General features: G+C 37.2%; 1 non-coding gene across 1 annotated transcript; it reads left to right on the forward strand.

Moving 5' to 3' along the window:
• Positions 1 to 16,941: 16,941 nt before the first annotated feature.
• On the forward strand, positions 16,942 to 17,013 carry Trnat-agu (transfer RNA threonine (anticodon AGU)). The gene has a single exon. It is a non-coding gene; the product is annotated as a tRNA-Thr (tRNA).
• Positions 17,014 to 23,284: the final 6,271 nt, after the last annotated feature.

Consider the following 23,284-nt stretch of genomic DNA (forward strand, 5'->3'; position numbering starts at 1 on the left):
TGACTTTCTCTGAGGATTCTTTGTTCTTTGCTCAGTTTGGGGATTTGAAATGACAACTCTCTCTAAGTGAGAAGGAAAAGCCTGTTCTCCTAAAGAAAATTGTGGCTTATGTGGCTCAAGGAAACCCAGATCCCAGGACCTCGTTCAGGTTGGGAGGTGAAATGCCGCAGCTTCATGACATTTTGTGTTCTCCTTTAACATTAAATGTCCATTCCGGGCTGCTGGCCTTATATAAAACTGCCTCGGAGCCACTATTTGAGGTATTCATCTCCACATGATCTTCTTTCACCTGATGTGCCATCTGTCTCTCTCCTTTGAGAAACCCAGAGGAGAAGCAAAGGTGGAATTTAATCACTGAGTCTCTGAGCTATTGAGCTCCCAGTTGCTGAGATTCAGCTAAGTGCTTGAATCCTCCCCCTCCCGGGGAAGGACTGAGTCATTTTTTTTTTTTTTTTTTTGCACGTAAAATTATACCTATTTTTTTAAAAATGATTAATTTTCTTGCCCATCATCATCAAATTGGATTAAAGTGATGCTGTTGATGATAGTGCTCATTTCAGCAAATCTCAGAAGTGTTAGTCTTTTTCTCGTCTTCAGACTTGCCAGGCTTATCTGGGTGACTTCAGTTTCACTCTGGATAAGAGGTGACCTGAGAATACAAAACAAGATAATATGTGTCAACAATTTAGCACAGTGGCTAATATTGATAAATTGATCTGTTAGTTAACCTATGGTCTCTACCCCTAACTCTGTCTAATTTTTTTTTTTTTTTAATTTGGCAGAGATCACAAAAGGTAGGATCGAAAGACAAGTTCCAGGTCCACTGAGGGACTTTGAGGAGGTATGCAGGCTTCGAGTTGTCACCATGACAGTTTTAGAAGGATCTGAGTTATCCTAGAAGGCGCTGCCTGAAGACCCAAGTAAGAGGGAAGCCTGCCTCAGGCCTTAGAATTAGAGTGAGCAAACCAACCAGCTGAAAAGGCCAAGATAGTTACATGCACTGGGCTTTGTGGACTATTTAGGGCTTCTGTCACCTATTCTTCATCTCTTTATATTTCTTTGGTTTTTCTGTGGTTTTCTAAAAATGTAAAATAATTCTTATCTCACAGGCCTTATAGAAACAGATTGTGGACTGGAATTGGCATGCAGGCTAGATTACTGATTCCTGCTGGACATGACCCCATCTGGCTGCCTGCCTTTGGCACAAGGAGTCCCTGAGTCAAGGAAATACACCCCCACACTTTCTTACCTGCTTTCTGACTTTGCCTGTGTACCAGAGAATTTACCTCCAGGGTCTGCACTGGATTCTGCATCAGGTCCTTCCTCCCAAGGTTCCCTAGGCCTGAGGAGTGCCCAGGGAGGGTTGCTTAAGAGGAGTTACATGGACAGAGTTTGGGAGTAACGGTTGGGACCTCAGCACATTTGTGCACAAAGTCCTTGCAGTAGAGGGCTGAGGCAAAATGGAGTCTGCTGTGGGATTAGACCTGAGGCCAGCTCTCCCCTGGCTATTTTGCTTTGACCTAGAACTCCAGGATGTTTAAGAATTTTAAACTTAAAAGTGGTTATTATGTCATGTAGGTTGTTATGCAATGGACTATATACACCCTTATTTTGAGTAGTATGGACTATATACCCTTATTTTGATTAGTAGCCTGTGAGTAGTTTGTTTGCAGCTTTTAAAAACTTAGGCCAGTGGTGCTTTATTTGTAGTTTTACTCCATACCCCATGAATATTGAGAGCAAAACTGTCCCAGGATATCCAGTATCTCAGATCCCTTAATTCAGTGTTAAAAACTCAAGTGCTTATCAGAGTCTGAGTAATTAAAATCAAGTGTTAGCAGAAAATATACATACAGGATAGCTACTACCAATGTCCAGGGACTGATGTCAGAGAAGAGCAATGGCCCAGTGTTGCAACAGTTCTACTTTTCTCAAAAAGTTTAGAATATGAATTTATACATAAAATCTTCAAATTTTTAAAAGTTGACAATTACTGTAAAATTTTAAAGTCCACGTTGGTCGAACTTCTCTGTGGGCTGGATTTAGTCCATGGAAAGACATCTTGTGTCCCTGGAAGACCCTGACTAGTTCATATTTCCTAGGAGGGGAAGCTCTTCTTCCATTGTTACTCATCTAGGGCAGACTTCTTGTGTATTCTTCCTGAGCTGGAGATACAATGGAAAGAGCACACAATTGTGATTTAGGAGATTTAGCCTCTGAGTCCTGAACTGCCTTTACTGTTCTGTGAGATCCTTCTTTTGTTCAGCTGAAAGTATTGGCTAGATCTTTTAGTTTCCTTACAACTTTGATATTTCAGATTTTTTAAAAAAAAATTGTTATCAGAGATGTGATAAACTGTAGTGCCTCAAAAGCTATTATAAACTTATTCCCTATCACATCTTTTTCCTATTAGGAATATGGTAATAGGAATTTGTTGAAATCGTGAGTTTGCAAGTCATTTCAATACAATGTTACTTATATTGTGTCAATAAAAATATCATCTTTAGATTTTCCTTTCATTCCTATAAAATATTCCTTAATATAAATAGTCTCCAAAAAAGCATCATCATTACCCTTGTTTCTTCCACTGGGGCAAATGCCCCAACATTATAAAATAAGAAAGTTATGAAAACACATTTTGCATATTGTTTCTTATAATTTTGTCCTTGAGACTAAGTTGTATACAAAACCTGGATTCTCTGCTGCCAGGACAGAGTCCTTAGACTCAAGCAATGCAGCAAATGTAATGTGGTTGATCACATTTTCAAAGATGTGATAATGTGCCACAGAAATGACTTCACAGTCTATCAATAAAGGAGAAGACAAAGAAGGTTTTTTAAAATCCTGAGCTGAGTGTCAGGAGATTCCAGGGAGTAGTTCTGGAGATTTGGGCAGACATGTGAGGCCCATCTATCAATTATGAGCAATGTCACCAGCCATTTTTAAGTAAACATTTTTTCACTTAAAAAATGTATTGACCTACAATTTACATACCACAAAATTCACACATTTTAAAGTGTACATTTCAGTATATTACAGTTAAATGACCCCTCAAGTCTAATTTTAGTACATTTCCAGCACTCTAAAAAATACATCTCATGCTCATTTACAGTTACTCCTCTTTCCCACCTCCAGTGTTGGGCAAGCACTAATTTTCTCTCTGCCCCCATATAATCATTTTTTTCTTGATATTTCATATAAATGAAGTCATAAATGTAATTTTGTGCCTGGCTTCTTTCACTTAGTGTAATGATTTTAGGTTTGTCCATGTTGAATTATTTTTTTTCTTTTATTGCTGAGTAGTATTCATGAAAACATCACATTTTGTTGTTCTGCTTATCAGTTAATGGACATTTGGGTTGTTTGCACCTTTTGGCAATTGAGGATAATGCTATCATGAATATACATGTACAAGTCTGTGTGTGAGAGCTAGTCAATTTTGATTTGATAAAGAATTAAGATTTGCAGCTAAGTTGCCTTTCACTCCTTGTCATATAAATTTGAGAGAAATCAGCATATATCCATGTAAAATCACTCTGGCTTGTATCTTGTTGTAAGAGTGAAAAGAATGAATTTGCAGAAATCAAACAGGCAAGGGGAAATGGCTTTGGGGCAGTCTCAGGAGTTTACCAGGCAGATGAACATCATTTGTCTCATAGAAGGAAAAGACTGAGAGTGGTTCTTTTTGATCAGTAAGATGGTTGTCTCTGAATGGATAAGATAATTTTTCAGGGGACCGACGGGAGGAGTGCCTTGGTCCTGGGATGACTCTTTGTTCATTCAAAGACAGTTATCAGAGTTGTTTTTTTCCCCCCTCTCCTTTCTATATGCTCTACTGTCTTCTTTTTGCAGAAATGACCTAGAGATTTCTGTCTCAGCCCTCTGCCCACCCTAATCCAGAGATGACAGCAGAGTAGAACATGATCTCTGCCCTGAGACTTAGGGTTTTATTATTAACACCAACAGGTAAACATAACGAGAAACAAAACAATGTGTGCAGTAGCAGTGTGTCCTCAGAACATACAGTAGCAAGACAGTAGTTACTCCCTGATCTGGCATGACATCTGGGAGTCCCTTTCCTCTTCTATTCTGCAATAGCCTTGTTAGTCAGCAAGCTTCTCTCTCCGAGATGATTTCTGGCCAGTGCTGTCATTCTTAACATGTTTCCTGGATTGGCGAATCCCCCTTTCTTTCCATTGTTTCTTCAGCCTTTCTCTTTAAATAATTTGTCTCTTTAGGACCCAAGACAGAAGACAGAGGAAGCGGGGATGTATGAATTGGTCTGAAATTTCTCAGCTCAAATAGATTTTTAGGGTCTCAGATGAATCCCTCTCCAGTAAATGCAGGAAACAGCAAATGGGGTTGGACTCTTGACTGCAATCCAAACATCTTTATGCTTCCAGTTGTCAGCCTATACTTTGAACACTGCCAGAGGTAATGGTGAGATTTTTAAGAATGATTTTTTTTTTTAAGCATAGTCTTTCTTCTTTTTGAAGAAAGATTCGAGTGAAAACTGATAACCCTGACGATACTCCATGCTTGGGATCATTACTGTTTGCTTCTTCCTATTCTCCATGATCATTTAAAATACAAAAATGATAAAATAAATCAGAGGGTTGTTTTGCTTTAGAAGAGCAGCATCGTGCCATCTTTCCAGAATGTTAATGGTCATAATGACATCTTTAAGAGAGACCTAGGAGCCAGTTAGCCAGGAACATTTGACAAACCAGATTAAATTTCTTTTAAATCCAAACTCAAACTGTAGTGAGCAGTATTTCAGTAATATCTTATTATGAAACAATGACATCAATAGAGAGGTTTCATGTGGCCATCTCCCATCCCCCTCCCTTTTTTCACTCATTTAATTGGAATTCTTTGGGTGTTTTTGTCAGTTCTGAGTTTAAGTCTTGGTTCTACATAGCTGTTACGTGACCTTTCTAAGATGTTAATAAAGAAGCTGATCATGATTTTATTCTCTTTTAATGCTGAGTAACATTCCAAAATCATGGCATTTGCAGGTAAATGGATGGAGTTGGAGAATGTCATGCTAAGTGAAGTAAGCCAATACCCGCAAACCAAAGGCCAAAAGTTCTCTCTGATAAGTGGATGCTGATCCATAATGGGGGTGGGGAGGGGCATGGGAGGAATGGAGGAACTTTGGATAAGGCAAAGGGGAAGGAATGGAAGGGTGGGGGAATGGAGGTAGGAAAGATGGTGGAATGAGATGGACATCATTACCCTAGATACATGTATGAAGGCATGAATGGTGTGACTCTACTTTACAACCAGAGAAATGAAAAATTGTGCTCCATTTGTGTACTATGAATTGAAATGCATTCTGTTATCTTACACAACAAATGAGAACAAATAAATAAAATAAAAAAAGAATGAGTGAGTTAAAAATGGGCAAACTACCTCATAATGGGAACTTAATAATAATTTAGTAAAATTAAAAAAAAAAAGAGGCTGATCAGTTACCCTGGTTTTCTCAGGACTGAGGAGATTCATGGACCAAGGGGTTTTAGTGTAATAAGTAGGAACTCAGGCAAAACAGGGCAAATTGGTGATCCGTTAAAAACACAGGGCATCAAATAAAACCCATTGGCAGGTCACTCTAAGGATTCTGAAACAATAGTAGAAAGATAGTAAAAAGTAAACTTTAAAGAAACAGAAACTGGTTTTATTCAACTTATTTAGATAGTCTTTCCACTTGATTTTTCTTCATTTGACTTTCTACTACAGCTGAGGAATCAAATCAAACAAGAGTCAAATTAGTATGGATTAGTGCTCCGTTATTTTATATAATGAAGATTAAAAATAATTGTGGTAAAATGTACATAAAAATTGTCATTTTAATAACTTTTGAGTGTACAGTTTAGTAGTATTTAGGCCATTGACATTCTTTTTTTTTAAAGTGAGAGAGAGAGAATTTTTTAATATTTATTTTTTAGTTTTTGGTGGACACAACATCTTTATTTTATTTTTATGTGGTACTGAGGATTGAACCCAGCGCCTCACGCATGCCAGGCGAGCGCGCTACTGTTTGAACTACATCCCCAGCCCAACATTGACATTCTTTTCAGCCAATTCCCAGAATCCTTTTCATCCTGCAAAACTGAAACTCAATAGCTACTTTTCCTTTTTAAAAATGTATTTACTAATTTTTATTTGTGTTTTACACTAATACATAATAGTGGCATTCATTAGACCACATTCGTGCATGCACATAATTTGATCATTCCCCAGCACCTTCCCTTTGCAACTCTACACCTACTGAACAACAGCTCTCCATTGCCCTCTCCCTTCCCACCTGGCAAACACTCTGTCTCTGTAACTTGACTTTAGGTACCTCATCTACAGCATTTGTCTTTTTGTGTCTGGCTAATTTCATTTAGCATAATGTCCTCAAAGTTTATCCATCTTTTAGCACATGTCAGAATTTCCTTCCTTTTTAAGGTTGAATAATATTTCATTGTATATGTGTGTGTGTGTGTGTGTTTAATTCATACATGCATCTTTCTATGGATACTTGAATTATTTCAACCCATTAGCTATTATGGATTATGCTTCCATGAACAAGAGTGTGTACATTTCTCTTTGAGACTCTGCTTTCAGTTCTCTTGGATACATATTCAGAAGTGGAATCACTAGATGAATTATGCTTCTTAATTGTGGATTGTTTTTTTTTTTTTGTTTTTTTTTGGTACCAGGGATTAAATCCAGGGGTGCTTAACCACTGAGCATTATCCCCAGCCCTTTTTATTTTTTATTTTGAGACACAGTCTTTATTTTAGATGATGTTAGAGTCTCACTAAGTTATTAAGGCTAGCCTCGAACTTGTGATCTTCCTGTCTCAGCCTCCTGAGTTTCTGAGATTACTGTTGGGATGGGCTGCTTCTTAATTTTTAACACACACACAAATAACCTTAAAATATTATTGAGACACAGATTCTTATTCAGTAGGTCTAAAGTGATGAGTGAAATTCCATTATTTCTGTCAAGCTCCCAGGGTATGTCAATGTGATTGGTGGAAAGACCACACTGGCATAGAAAAAGACAAAATACTGGCATAGACAAGAGTCAAATAGCTTGGACGTGAAGAGAATTGACTATGTAAGTCCTGGCCCTGCCAATGACTTAGGTATGACTAGGAGTAAGTAACCTAAACTCCCGGGCCTACTATGTCATTTAAAAAAATGAGGTCTTGGGCTAGCTAACTTCAAGGCCTTTCCCTTCTGTAATACTCTGTGTTAGCCTGTCTGCAGGTGATAAGTTTTATTTTCTTTTACATACTTGCGATAACAGGTGGGAAACCATAACTCCTGTGTTGCATACCTGGAAGATTTGCTGGTAGGTGCGTAGAGCCATGAAAATCGGATCAAAAGGCATCCATTATCAAAACAATGAGGAAGCAGGAGTAAATAGACTCACACAGGAAGTGGGGCCTCCTCGACTGTCAATCATATTTCTGAGGGTTCTTACTGTCTCCCCCCACCCCGGGCAGCTGTGCCAACCATTTTTTATTTAAGAGAAGCAGCAGCAGAGCAATTCTGTGGTGAACTACAGTGGAAAAAACTTTCATCTGGAACTGTATTGAATGGAGGGTGCTTCTCTTCTAGTTACATAGCCTTCCTGGTTCAAGGGCAAGCAAGGTGAAGGGAGATGAATTTGAGGCCAGAGCCACACTGTGCTGGGAAATGGCTTGCCATCAGGTGGCAGGGGAAAAACTGCTTCATAGCATTTGCCAGTGTGTCAATCTTCCCACATACCCACTTTCCATCTGCCAGTAGGAGACCAGGTGTTTGAGAGCGTTTCTGCCATCTTAACCAGAGCCTCTCATGAGCTGGTATAAGCAAGCTGTAGCACACTGCTGAAAAAGTCAATTTCCCATGACTGACATCAGGATTAGATACGAGAAAGTGTGTTGATGATCTCTTTTTGCCCACTATTGTGGAGATTCTTCACTTTGAAAATTAAAACCATCAGGGTAATGTTTTAAAAATAGTAATGAAAATCAGAGATTCTGCGTCTGAGAGAAGAAAAAGTTGGCCCCGATCTACATATTGTGGGTTCGGGCTCCAAATTCCTTAACAGGACACCCATAGCACACGAGTTAATAACTAGAATCAACAAATGGGACTTATTCAAACTAAAAAGTTTTTTCTCAGCAAGAGAAACAATAAGAGAGGCAAATAGGGAGCCTACATCCTGGGAACAAATCTTTACTCCTCACACTTCAGATAGAGTCCTAATATCCAGAGTATACAAAGAACTCAAAAAATTAGACAATAAGATAACAAATAACCCAATCAACAAATGGGCCAAGGACCTGAACAGACACTTCTCAGAGGAGGACATACAATCAATCATCAAGTACATGAAAAAATGCTCACCATCTCTAGCAGTCAGAGAAATGCAAATCAAAACCACCCTAAGATACCATCTCACTCCAGTAAGATTGGCAGCCATTAGGAAGTCAAACAACATTGCTGGTGGGGCTGCAAATTGGTGCGACCAATTTGGAAAGCAGTATGGAGATTCCTTGGAAAGCTGGGAATGGAACTACCATTTGACCCAGCTATTGCCCTTCTCAGACTATTCCCTGAAGACCTTAAAAGAGCGTACTATAGGGATACTGCTGCATGGATGTTCATAGCAGCACAATTCACAATAGCTAGACTGTGGAACCAACCTAGATGCCCTTCAATAGACGAATGGATAAAAAAAAATGTGGCATTTATACACAATGGAGTATTACTCTGCACTAAAAAATGACAAAATCATGGCATTTGCAGGGAAATGGATGGCATTAGAGCAGATTATGCTAAGTGAAGCTAGCCAATCCCTAAAAAACAAATGGCAAATATCTTCTTTGATGTAAGGAGAGCAACTAAGAACAGAGCAGGGAGGAAGAGCATGAGAAAAAGATTAACATGAAACAGGGATGAGAGGTTGGAGGGAAAGGGAGAGAGAAGGGAAATTGCATGGAAATGGAAGGAGACCCTCATTGTTATACAAAATTACATATAAGAGGAAGTGAGGGGAAAGGGGAAAAAAAGGGAGAGAAATGAATTACAGTAGATGGGGTAGAGAGAGAAGATGGGAGGAGAGGGGAGGGGGATAGTAGAGGATAGGAAAGGTAGCAGAATACAACAGTCACTAATATGGCATTATGTAAAAATGTGAATGTGTAACCTATGTGATTCTGCAATCTCTATACGGGGTAAAAATGGGAGTTCATAACCCACTTGAATCAAATGTATGAAATATGATATGTCAAGAGCTTTGTAATGTTTTGAACAACCAATAATAAAAAAAAATAGTAATGATCAGACCCTATCTCAAACCACTTAAATCCGAAATTCTTGGGGTTGAGGGATAGGCAGAAAACTTCCTCAAAGGTTTTAACATGCAGTAGGGTTGAACACAACAACATTCTTAACAGTGGAAAAGATCTGATTGCATTCAATAATTGAGGTTCTTTCTCTTGCCAAGAGAGTAACAGAGTCAATGAGTAAAACTTAACAGAAGCAAATGGGTATTCTCCCAATCTACTGGAAAAACTATGTTTGGGATATGAGAGTTTCAAAATTAGAATACTAAGGAGTAGATTAAGTCACAGCTGATCACATGTGCCTGATCAGGCTGTATCTATTATTCTAAGGCTGGACATTAAAAAGAACCCACAGGTTAAGAAAGGTAAAAACTAATGGGCTGTTGATGACTATGCCCATTGAATGGCGGCTATGCTATCCTTAATCCTATTCCATATAACCAGGCCTAGCAGATCTTTAAGAAGAGAAGGGAAATTGGGTATGAAAATGGGAAAATGGAAAGAAAGGAGGTTGTGATTAAAGAGGTATAATTTAGAATTAAAACTTTTAGAATTTTGGAAAGGATTCAGTAAAAGCTGGAGCTGTGTGGGCTGTTAGAAAAGAACAGAGGCAGAGGTCACTGGAGTAGCTGAGTCATCCAAAACCAGAAAATTCTATGGAGCCAATGAGGTGTGAGTTGTCAGAAGTCATCCCCAGATGATGGAAGGGGGAGGGTGGAGGAAAGAAGGGGCAAGAAGGTGAATAATATTCTAAAAACTTTGAACATCTGCCACATGCTAGTATCTCAGGAGATCCTTCATGTGTATTTTCTCATTTAATTCTCAACTCAGTCTTTCGAGGTAGTGATTATTATAATTTTTGTAATTGAGAAATTATGGCTTATTGACATTAAGTATTTTTTTTCCCAAACTTGTGCAATGTGTTGTAACTGTAACTAGTTTGCAAAATCAAATCTTCTGACTCTATAATCCATTCTTTTTTTAATGTTGAATTTTTAAATTTATATACAACAGCAGAATGCATTACAATTCCTATTCATATAACAACAGAATGCATTACAATTCTTATTACAAACATAGAGCACAATTTTTCATATCTCTGGTTGTATACACAGTATATTCACACCAATTTGTGTCTTCACACATGTACTTTGGATAAAAATGATCATCACATTCCACCATCATTAATTACCCCATGACCCCTCCCTTCCCCTCCCACCCCTCTGCCCTAAATAGAGTCCTTCTGTTCCTCCTATGTTCCCTCTCCCTGTCCCACTATGAATCAGCCCTCTTATATCAGAGAAAACATTCAGCATTTGTTTTTTGGGGATATAATCCATTCTTTTAATCACTTTGCCACTTCTTTTTATCATTATAATTATTAGCATATATTAATTGCACAAGTTAGTGGGTTTCATTGTGACATTTCCAAACATGTGCATAACATTCTTTGATTGTATTCATCCTCCCAATGCCCTCTTCTCCCCCTCCCTCTTCCCCCAACTCACTTGCTGTTTCTTCATAATCCCCCTTCTACTTTAATGTTGTTTTGAAAAAAATCACTTTATTGTTTTTCTATATTCTGTGTATTAGAGAATACATGTGATACTTGTCTTTCTGAGGCTTTTATTTTATTTATCATGATAATCTTTTTTTTTTCCTGAAAATGACATGATTTCATTCTTCCTTATGGGTAAATAATACTCCGACAAACTTCTCTTTGTCAAACATATGTCATACACTTGCCATTTTTCTTGTTTCATCATCTCCTTGAATTCCACAAAAAAATGAAATTTTGCTATACTTACTTCACAGATTAAAAAAATAATAATAATAAGGCAGCAGTTAAGTGACATTCCACGGCCAAAGTTGGTAGAAAACCAAGGATCAATACTAAAATTTACAAAAGACTGCAAAGACCATGATGAATCCCAAAGTCCTGGTGGAAAAATTCTTGAGGATTTTGGGAGATGTCACGAAGGTCAATAGATGACTGTGTGCAAAACAGGAAAATAATTAGGTAACTAGACAGTATATGATTTTCTGGTAAAGGCAGGTTAATTGGCACAACTTTTGCCCTTCTGTGCAAACAACTATAAAACTGGAAAAAATATGAGATAACTGTTTTCAGATATCTAACTTCTGAAAGTAGGACAATGCAAGATGGCACTCCCATATTTGCCCTGCCTCTTTACCTGGGGACAATCTCCTGATTATGAGATAGAGGTGGAGCCAAAGCAGAGCATCATGGTTCTGTTGATCCCAGGAAGGAGGGAGGGAGGGAGGGAAAGAGGGAGGGGAGGGGGAGAGAGAGAGAGAGAGAGAGAGAGAGAGAGAGAGAGATATCAAGAACTTTGTGTGGAGATTTTCTATATGTTCTGGGCTGAGATTTGATTGAGAAACTGTCACAGATCAGGAGACTGGGGAGATGTGACGTCTAAATACAATGTAGTGTCCAGATTGTATCCTGGGGCAGAAAGAGAACATTAGTGGAAACACTAATAAAATCTCAAGTTCACTTCATAGTAACTTACCAATGTTAGTCTCTGAGTTTAAACAAAATCACCATGGTAATGTAAGATAAAATGTTAATAGTGGAGAAAACTGGGTGAAAGATATATAGGACCTCATTGTACCACCTTTGCAACTTTTTTTGTGAATCTGAAATCATTAAAAAATAAAGTGTTTAAAAAATCAATGATATAGACTATCTGAATAACATTATCAGCCAAATTGACTTATTGACATATTAGGATATTATACACCACTCTAAAACATACATTTTTTATACTTCAGAATATGAAACAGTCTGCAAGGCAGACAATATGAGTCATAAGTTAAATTTCCCCGAATTCCAAAACTTTATAATTGATATTTTCTGAATACAAAGAATCATATTATAATTGAATAAAAATATCTATAAGAATCACTAATATTAAACAAGGGAATACATCTCCAAGTAATCCACAAGTCAAAGGAAAACATCATAAGGTAAATTAAAGAGTATTTTAAACTGAATAACAAGGAAGGAAAAAACTATTAAAATTTGTGAGTTACAGTTAAAGTGGTACTTAGAGAAAAATTATTGCTTTAAATATTTTTAGTGATAAGTTATATATCAATGGTTTATTTTCTAGCTCAAGAAACTGTAGTGGGTAGAGAAAAGGAGAAAATTGAACCCAAAGTAGGAGGAAGGAAATACTATATATGAATAAATTAGATAAATAACAACACAAGAAAAATTAAACCTAAAAGTTTATAAGATTCATAAAATTTACAAACCATTTCACTAAGGAAGAGAAAAAGAAAAAAGAAAACACAAATTACCAATATCAGAAATGAAGTGGGTATTCTTTCTACAAGACAAATGGATAATATGCTAATTTATAACCATCTTTGGAGGATACCAAAAGTAAAATAAAAGACTTAAGCCGAAGAATTTCATAACTTAGATGAAATGATTGAATTCTTTAAAAAATGCAATTAAACAAAACCAAGTCAAGAAGAAAAACTTGAAAAGTATCATACTATGAAAGAAATTGAATTTGTAACCCCAACCCTTCCCATACAGAAAACCCCATGAAGAGAATGTGTCACTGCTATTTAACATTTAGGAAATAAAATATCAACCTATACAAATTCTTTAGAAACTAGAGGAGAAAATTCTAACCTATTTATAAGTTATGAAAGAAGAAACAGAGAAAGAATGAAAAGAAGCTAAATTGAACTCTGTCAAAATTCAAACTTGTCAAGACATTAAAAATGAAAAGGTAAACTCCAACTGAGAGAAACTACTTGTGTGTATATATACATAAATAATAGAGAACTTGAATCCAATATACAAAGTATTACCATAATTCAATGTAAAATATCAACCAACCCAAGAAAAATGTATAAAAGGCTTGAACAAAGACCTTAAAAAATGAAGATATACAAATGGCCAATAACCATATGAAGTATATAAATATAATTAGTTATTTTGGGAGAAGTAAATTGAAATCAACATTTTAGTTAATTTTTTGTAAAACGGTTAAAATAAAATATAGGACAATGCCAAGAACTATCAAAGATGTGATGCTATTAAAGATCTTTCTCTCACTGGTGCGAGTGAAAATTGTATACACTTTTGGAAAAGAGTATGTCGATTTCTTTAAAAGTTTAGATGTGCACCTACCGTATGATTCAGTGACTCCATTATGTCCATAAAATATCTATATAATAGCTTTATAGCACTTTTTTTGTAATAACCCAAACATGAACCATCTCAAATGTATATCCTCAGGTGAATGAATAAACGCATGTGGTATGCTTGTATGATGGAATACTATTCAGCAATAAAAAGGGAATAAAATTCTAATACACCTTGAAATATGGGTGAATCTCAAAAAAAATCTCTAAAAAAGTTCAACACAACAGAATATAAACTTTATGATTCCATTGATAAGTTTTGAGATATATATACATATATATATGTATATATATGTATATACACATACATCTATATGTCAATCACTTATTATTCCACAAAGTCATCACTACTACCAAGATACCAAAAACACATGAATGGAATCATACAATAAGTAATTATTTTGTTTGGCTTCTTTTAAGCATAGTAGTTATTTGAGACTTATCCATGTTGTTGTATGTGTTAATACATGTGTTTTTAAATTGCTGAATAGTGAGCCTTTTATAGATATACCCTTATTTATCCATTCATCTGTTTCTCACATGATTTCACTCTTCAGACTCAGCTGAAGAATTCTGGAACACTCTCCACAACTCTTTAAGAGTCCTCTTGGTCTGCAGTTCTCCTCTCTCAACTCTGGCTCCATTAGCCTCTCTGGCACCCTAGGGAGAGGGTATGGGGGCGGTTCTCCCACCTGAGCTGTAGCCTAGAAACTCTGCAGGTCATAAGATGGGGATATTCACAGTGCTCATCTGTTCCCATTCTCAAGAATCACTGTCCTGGGTTACCTAATGTTCAATCGGTTGAAAACCATTACTTTGCATATTTTGTCCATTTTTTTCCCCCTTCTGGAGGGAGAGTAAGTCAGTTTCTATTACTTGATCTTGGTTAATAGCAAATGTTTTCTCAGAATCATTCCTTCTAGCTTTCCAACAGGTCTTCGGTTAAGCAAGCAAACAAGAGAATTTTCTTCCCTTGGACTCTTGAAATCATACAGTTTGGTTGCAAGTCAAGTCAGTTTGGTTGAAAGGAGAGGCCAAAGTCAGCAGAAATGATCTCTTTTGTGGCTGCTTCATTGAGGATGACGGGCTCACCATTTATCTTTGTTAGCGGACTTAGGACCCTGGGATCCTTCACATTCTTTATTGGCTGTTACAAATCCCCCCATTCCTTGCTGAGTATCTATCATATTTGTGACAACATCAACATCAAGAAATTGGTGATATGACTTTGAGTTTTGCTTCTAAAAGATTATGTTCCTGCGTTTCATCCAGTGCTGGCACCTGGAGAACTATGGTATACCTAAACAACTTTGGACCGGGACTGTGTAGTCACAGGTCCAGTTCTAGAGCCACCTTTAATAAACAAATTGACCTTGGGAAATTTTCTTGGCCTCTTTCTGCTTTAAATTTTCCACTTATAAAATTGTTTGTGGTAGGTGAAGTGGTAAACCTTGATTTCCCTTCCAGGGTTAAGATCCTTTACTTCTAATTTGTGTCATGTCTCAATCTTCCGTGCAGCTTGTGAAAAAAATGAAGGTTCTGGTCATCTCCGTTTCCTTTTCTCCTGGGAGCGAGGCCTGAGGCTTTTTGAAGGACACAGGGCGATTCGATTCATCCTTGTTTCCTCTACTCTCTTCTGCTGTCTGCAAAGAATTGTGGTTTATGGCAGCTTTTACCTCTATGGTCCTCCAGGGACAGGAACAGGAGAAGGCCAGAGTTAGCAGAAATGATCTCTTTTGTGGCTGCTTCATTGAGAATGACGGGCTCACCATTTATCTTTGTTGAAAGAGCCAATCAGCAGACGTAGGACCCTGGGCTCCTTCACGTTCTTTCTCGGCTGATCAGTGATTCATAGAGTCCATTAAAATGCCTGGATGACCAAGAGCTCAATTTTCCCAGACAAAATCTGCTTGGCAGGGAAGAGGCTATTTCTCCTTCTTAGCAACCCCTGAAGAGTCAGCATTGGAGGCCGTAGAGGGAGTATATCTCGGCACACTGTATTAACCTCGCTGGCACTGCTTGGTGGCCCTGGTCCAGCAGCTGGCTGGCTGCATTAGGTTTATGATTGTTGAAGCCTAGATGAGTAGTTCTGCTGATGGTGCAGGCTTACTTGGTGGCTGGTACATGGAGGCCCTCTAGAACAGGAGAGAGCTGTGTATGGTGAGACCTTTCCCACAAGTTGGAGGTCTGGGAGACTGTTTGATTCCCTTTCCTAATACACAGTGAGAAATATAGAGAGGCTACTTCTAAAATATGAAGGTGAAACATTTATATATCAGTGGGGAGTTCAGGGTTTTAACCCCCCCCCCCCCCGAACACAGGGATGTGAATATGCTTTGTCACCCTATCAGGTTCCCATGTAAGTGATGAGAACTATTGTCAATTTCCTTGTCTTCCATGTTCCCTAGTTTCTGATTCTGCTAAGGAAAAATGTTCTTTTTTAAGTCTTTCTCAGTTGTCCAGTGCCTGGCCCAATTCCGTTTTTGATGTTGATTTGATTTTCTTCCTTACTCCTGTATTTTCTCCTCTCACATCTCAGGGATTCTGCTCCGACCTTTCCCTTCGTCCTCTTTCCTGCCTCTGCGTTGATAGCTCCTTCCCCAGGAGAAAGGAACTTCTGAGAGCTCTCCACTCCAGAATTCTCTGTTGTCTCTGATGAGAATATCAGATCAAATCAGCCAGTGTTGATTTGTTCCAGGTCAGCTCTAGCCACACCTCCATAATTATCATAATCATAATAACAAAATCAACAACAGTTACAATTAACTGAGCACCTACCATGAATCGGATCTCTGTGTTCATTCCCTCTCAACTTCACAGCAACACTATGAGGTGGGTACTCTTATTATAGCCATTGCATAAACCAGGAAATAAAACACTCAGAGAAGTTAACTTCCCCCAGGACAGGGGAAGTATCAGAGACAGAATTCCCACTGAGTCCATCAGTCTTCAGGCTACTGGATTTTTTATTATGTAAAAATATTTCCCCTGGAGGTGGACTTCTTATATTTCATAGGTGACTCACCAAATATGCACAAGAGATGAAAAAAGTAGGATAGGGAGAGGAAGTCATGACTTAGAAATATCTTCCTGATGAAGGGAGATAGGTAGAACCATGAAGGAATTTCCTGTACCCTTAGTGAGGACAGGCAGGGATGTACTTTACTCATCTTCAGTATCACTTTTACCTCTTTAAACATAAGGTGAAGCTTAATGGATAGTTACAGTTTCTGTGAGCTTAGCCTCGAAACTTTCATATGTAACTCATCTTATAAAAATGTAATAGAGATACATGTACACAATTAGACTAGAAGACTGGCATACATGAGACACTCAGTATCATTCCTTAAGGGTAATATTTCAATCATGGTTCAGCAGAAGGTACAGGAAGATCTATATTAAAAATTAAGAAATAGGGATGGGGTGTAGCTCAGTGGTAGAGTGCTTACCTAGTATGCAAGAGGCCTTGGGTTTGATTCCCAGCATCCAAAAAAAAAAAAAATCTAGACACCTTTTCATCATTTGAATAAAAATAACCAACTGGTTCAGTCAAGGAACTTAAAAACTATGACCTTAGGATGACATGCTATATTCTATTTGACAATTCAAGTAGACCTGAACCTCCTGTCTAGATTTTGCATACATGAAGTGTCTCAGAAATATGCTATTAATAGCTCATGCAAGGGCAATGATAATGAAATCTACATAACTATATTTCTATGGCACCTTTCACAAAGGCATTTTTATTTTCTTAGAAGAGTGATTATTCAGGCTATTCTGGGATAGGTCAAATGTTCTTGACAGAGGGCTTTCAGAGGTGAGCCCCTCAGTGGGAAAGTTCACTGATAAAACTTTGAGTTTCTTTTTGATATCAAGCTGACATTATGTTATAACCTTGATTCCTAACTCCATAGGACAAAATTTTGAGGGGGAGGTGAATTGTTTAGTAGCTAATATAAGAATGTTTACTTATATGAATAGTGTACTGTATCTAATAACATAAAATATTTGCTTTTTGTATTCCTCTTATCCAATGGATACTTTCCAGAAGGTTCACAATAACATTCTAGGTGTTCCTTTCTATTAATTTTTCTACATATATATGTTTTTATATTTGTTATCTAATATGTTGCTTCATCCTTGGATATAGAGCACAAACACATTTTCTTTTAATCCTTAACTTACAAGCCTGTTAATTAAATCAATTCAGCATAGCTTCTCAGATATTTTAAATGATCCAAATCATGTTTTTAGGAAATCTTCACCATTCTATTATCTCCCTATCTTGCTCAAAGCCACTTCAAATGGACTTATCATTGTAATAAAAAAGAATGTTTACTATGTAAATTGAGTATCAAAATGAAAACTAAAAAGCAATTTTGTTATGATATAAATTTTGGAGCTGCTACCAATTAGGTCAACTCAGATGTATTTATTTTTTGAAAGCTTATTAACATTAATTTGGTAACAATCTTCCCTTCATTTATAATCAATATGTCTAGAGCTGGAAGTAATGAACCAAAATAATAAAAATATTGCTAAGGTTTTCAGACCATCATCATATGCACCTTGTCCTGTCACTGCAACCTCATGATAGCTGACTCCAATCGAGCTTTCTAGCAGCACCCCCATGCCGTCACTCAACACACGCCAGCCTTGAAGGTCAGCTGTCATTCCACGAACAGAGCCTGTGCCTCTGACCATCATTTCTGTTTCTTTCACCTGCAATCTCTTCCTCCATCAGGAATGGAACCAGTTCCAAATCTATTTCAACAACTCCCTTCCTCCAACCAGCTGAAATTAAATTCTTTCTTCCATGGGTTCCATGGTGATTTCTGTGTTTTGTTTGTAACTTATTAAATTAATTTTCTTGGGACACACATGAAAATAATCCACTTTAGAGTATTTCTGTCTCTATTACTAAGCAGAAAATTTATCCAAGACAAGAAAACTGTCTTGAGCTTCTCTTGATCCTGTCCAAGTCCTGGTATGGACCAGTTAAACTGAATTGGACGGAGAATATGATTTTCAGTGTAATCGAATTCCATAAGAAGTATTTGCAGACAGAAGTATTTGTGACTTTTAGTGTGATTAAATTCCACAGAAGTAGCATGTAAGAGTCTGGCAGATTATCCTTTGCTTGTTAGGGACTTGACTTTGTATAAACCACCAAATCTGTAAAGTCAGTTTCCTTCATTTGAAAATTCTTCAGTAAATATATGATAATTAGGTAATCCAAATTGGCCTGTCATTGAAAAGGTCGATTCCAAAAAGGAAACCCGTATCATAATTAGCTCTAATGAGGCTTTCTTTCTAAGGTTATTACCTTCTCTGATTTGCTCTCTCTTCAACTTGTAATATTTATTCATTAAAAATACTTATGGATTAGCTCTGCCGGCTTATACAGATGGAAGCCTCTCACTGGCAACACCACTCTTTAATGCAGTTAGGGCTAAAATGGGCTTTAATTTCTTGCCATCCTTTTTCCTAGGCTGAGTTGTGGTTTGTTGAAGTCTAAGTAAGCCATTTTCAGATGTTTTTTATTTCTTCTGTTCTCCTTTGAATATTATTTTTAAAACGATTTCATCACTACTCTTTGAGATTCTTCATTAATTCTCTGGGATGTTTGCCCTTGTGCAGTGGTTCTCAACTGGGGGTGATTTTACCTGGGGATGTCATCTCTGCCATTCTGCCCCAACCACCCCTTTCTTCCTCTTCCCTGACATCACTCCAACAACTCCGTCCACCTCCTCAGGAGGTGGGTGGCTTCTCTGAGCTCTCCACTTTGAGTCTCTCAGGCAATGTCTGAAGACGGTATTGATGGTATCAATGAGGCCGTGTTACTCTTGGCATCTCATGGGTAGAGTCCAGGGATTCTGCATCCTGTAATGTACAGACAGCCATCGCCATCCTCAACAAATGATTGGGTCCCAAAAGTCAACAGCCTTGCTGTTGTTCAGTAGTGATAGGAGCCATTCAGTTATTTCCTGCATACTTTCTTTATAATGACCATTTTACATAGCTCTTAGTGTCTCTCTGTCCACTTGCTGAACATCCCTATGGGAATCTTTAATTTAAATGACAAGTTTCTTTTATATTTCCTACCTGGAAATTAAGGCTTTTGTCCTACTCTTAGTATTTATACCAATATATTTTCATAACTATTCACTTTTCCTTTCAATAGATTCTTTAAAGGCAAAGATAGCAATTCTTAAAATGTGTCACTTAAACAAGCAGTACTTGCTCCCTAGAGGGACTTTGTAATAGCTAGAACATCACTGATATGCTGATAGGTCCTTGTTACTGTCATTCAGATTCACTGGATTTTCCAAAGCCATCATATCTTGCCACTTTTGAAGGCAGTCTTAGTTCATTTCCTAATAACATAACACCACAGACTGAGTAAATTATATGGAAAGGAGTTTTATTTTGGCTCATGGATCTAGAGGTTCAAGGTTAAGGGACTGCCTCTGGGAGATGGTCCTCTATTGGTCCTCTAATTGTGGTTAGTCCTGTTGTAGGTAGCCCCAGTGATGAGGTAGAAATGGTGCAACTGCAGGACAAGAATTTCCTTACATGTGGGCAGATACATTTCAGTACAGCACTGCCCTCTCCTAGCGGAAGCACAAAAACACCCTCATGCACTGCTGGACAGGTATGAAGGTTGAGATGATTTTCTTGCTGCCAGAAGGTCAAGAACCAGTGTCTGAGTTTCTCTCACGCAGCACTGACAATCAAAGTAGGAAGCAAGAGGAAAGCTCATCCACTCACTTGAGTTCTCTTTTGATCTTTATCCGTCACTCTGCTAATGGGTTCAACCGACTCACATACAACTTTGAACCAAGGCTGAACATCGTTTTTACATTTGAACAGCCAAGACCAAGGTTTGTGTTCTATGCTAGGTCAGTTAATTTTTTAAAAAACATATTTATTTATTTAAAATTTTGATTTGTTATATATGATAACAAAATGCATTACAATTTATATTATGCATTTAGAGCACATTTTTTCATATCTCTGGTTGTACACAAAGTAGAGTCACATCCTTCATGTCTTCTTACATGTACTTAGGGTAATGATGGCCATCGCATTCCACCATGTTCCCTATCCCCAAACCCCCTACCTTCCTTCACCTCCCTCCCCTTTGCCTAATCCAAAGTTCCTCCATTCCTCCCATGACCTCCCCTACCACCCGCATTATGGATCAGCATCCACATGTCAGAGAAAACATTCAATCTTTGTATTTTGGGGGATTGGCTTACTTCACTTAGCATGATATTCTCCAGCTCCATTAATTTACTTACAAATGCCATGATATTATTCTCTTTTAAGACTGAATAATATTCCATTGTGTATATATTCCACAGTTTCTTTATCTGTTCTTCTATTGAAAGGCATGTAGGTTGGGTCCACAATTTAGCTATTGTGGATTGTGCTGCTATAAACATTGATGTGGCTGTGTCACTGTAGTATGCTGTTTTTAAGTCCTTTGGGTATAAATTGAGGGGATATATATATATATATATATATAAAATATACATACACATATATCTGGGTCAAAAGGTGGTTCCATTCCAAGTTTTCCAAAGAATCTCCATACTGCTTTCCATATTGGTTGCACCAATTTGCAGTTCTACCAGCAATGTATTAGGGTGTCTTTTCCTCCACATCCTTACCAACACTTATTGTTGTTTGTATTCTTGATAGCTGCCATTCTGACTAGAATGAGATGAAATTTGAGAGTAGTTTTGATTTGAATTCCTCTAATTGCTAGAGATGTTGAACATTTTTTCATATATTTGTTGATTGATTGCATATCCTCTTCTGAGAAGTTTCTGTTCAGTTCTATGGCTCATTTATTGATTAGGTTATTTGTTTTATTTATTTATTTATTTATTTATTTATTTATTTATTTATTTTAGTTGTAGATGGACACAATAACTTTGTTTTATTTGTTTATTTTTACGTGATGTTGAGGATAGAACCCAGTGTCTCACATGTGTAAGGCAAGTGCTCTGCCACTGAGCCACAACCTCAGCCCCAGGTTATTTGTAATTTTGGTGTTAAGTTTTTTAACTTCTTTATGTATCCTAGTGATTAGTGCTCATTCTGATGTGAATGTGGTAAAAATTTGCTTCCGTTCTGTGGGCTCTATATTCACCTCACTGATAGTTTCTTTGCTGAAAGTTTAAGTCCATTTCATTTATTGACTCTTAATTTTATTTCTTGCACTACAGAAGTCTTATTAAGGAAGTCAGGGCCTAATTCGACATGATGAAGATCTGGGCCCACTTTTTCTTCTTTTGGGCGCAGGGTCCTAGGTCCTTGATCCACTTTGAGTTTTGTGCGTGGTGAGAGAAAGGGGCTTAATTTTATTTTGTTGCATATGGATTTCCAATTTTCCCAGCACCATTTCTTGAAGAGGCTATCTTTTCTCCAATATATGTTTTTGGCGCCTTTGTCTAGTATGAGATAACTGTATTTATGTGAGTTTGTCTCTGTTTCCTCTATTCTGTATCATTGGTTTACCGGTCTATTTTGGTGCTAATACCATGCTGTTTTTGTTATTATTGCTCTGTAGTATAAAGTCTGGTATAGTGATGCCACCTGTTCCCTCTTATTGCTAAGAATTGCTTTGGCTATTCTGGGTCTCTTATTTTTCCAGATTAATTTCATGACTGATTTTTCTATTTCTATGAGGAATGTCATTGGGATTTTGATTGGAAATACATTTAATCTGTATAGTTCTTTTGGTAGTATGGTCATTTTGACAATATCAATTCTACCTATCCAAGAAAAATGGATATACATCTTTTCATCTTCTAAGGTCTTCTTTAATTTCTTTCTTTAGTGTGTTGTAGTTTTCACTGTAGAGGTCTTCCACCTGTTTTGTTAAGTTGATTTCCAAGTATTTTATTTTTGTGTGTATGGCTATTGTGAATGGGGTAGTTTTCCCAGTTTCTCTTTTAGAGAATTTGACGCTGATATACAGAAATGCCTTTGATTTATGGATGTTGATTTTATGTCCTGCTACTTTGCTGAATTCATTTATTAGTTCTAGAAGTCTTCTGGTGGAATTATTTTTGGATTCTCTAGATATAGGATTATGTTGTTGGCAAATAGTGCTAATTTGAGTTTTTCTTTTCCTTTCCATATCCTTTTGATTTCTTTTGTCTGTCTAATTTCTCTGGCTAGAGTTTCAAGAACTATGTTACATAGAAGTGGTGAAAGAGAGCATCCCTGTTTTGTTTCAGTTTTTAGAGAGATGTCTTCATTTTTCTCCATTTAGAATGATGTTGGCCATGGGCTTAGTATAGATAGCTTTTACAATGTTGAGGTATATTCCTATTATCCCTAGTTTTTCTAGTGTTTTGAACATGAAGAGGTGCTGTATTTTGTGAAATGCTTTTTTCTGCATCTATGGAGATAATCATATGATTCTTATCTTTAAGTCTATTAATGTGATGAATTACATTTATTGATTTCTGTATGTAGAACCTACCTTGCAACCCTGAAATGAACCCCACTTGATCATGGTGCACTATCTTTTTGACATGTTTTTCTATTTGATTTGCCAGAATTTTACTGAGAATTTTTGCATTTTTGTTCACTAGAGATATTGGTCTGAAGTTTCCTTTCTTTGAAGTGTCTTTGTCTGATATTAGAATCACGGTGAAATTGTTGTATCTTACCGTCTTCACTGTGTGATCAAATTTATTTTCAAAGTTATATATTTTGTATTCATTGTCTGAGATTCTGTCT

This window comes from Ictidomys tridecemlineatus, chromosome 3 (genome assembly GCF_052094955.1).
Source record: "Ictidomys tridecemlineatus isolate mIctTri1 chromosome 3, mIctTri1.hap1, whole genome shotgun sequence".
NCBI classification, from domain to species: domain Eukaryota; kingdom Metazoa; phylum Chordata; class Mammalia; order Rodentia; family Sciuridae; genus Ictidomys; species Ictidomys tridecemlineatus.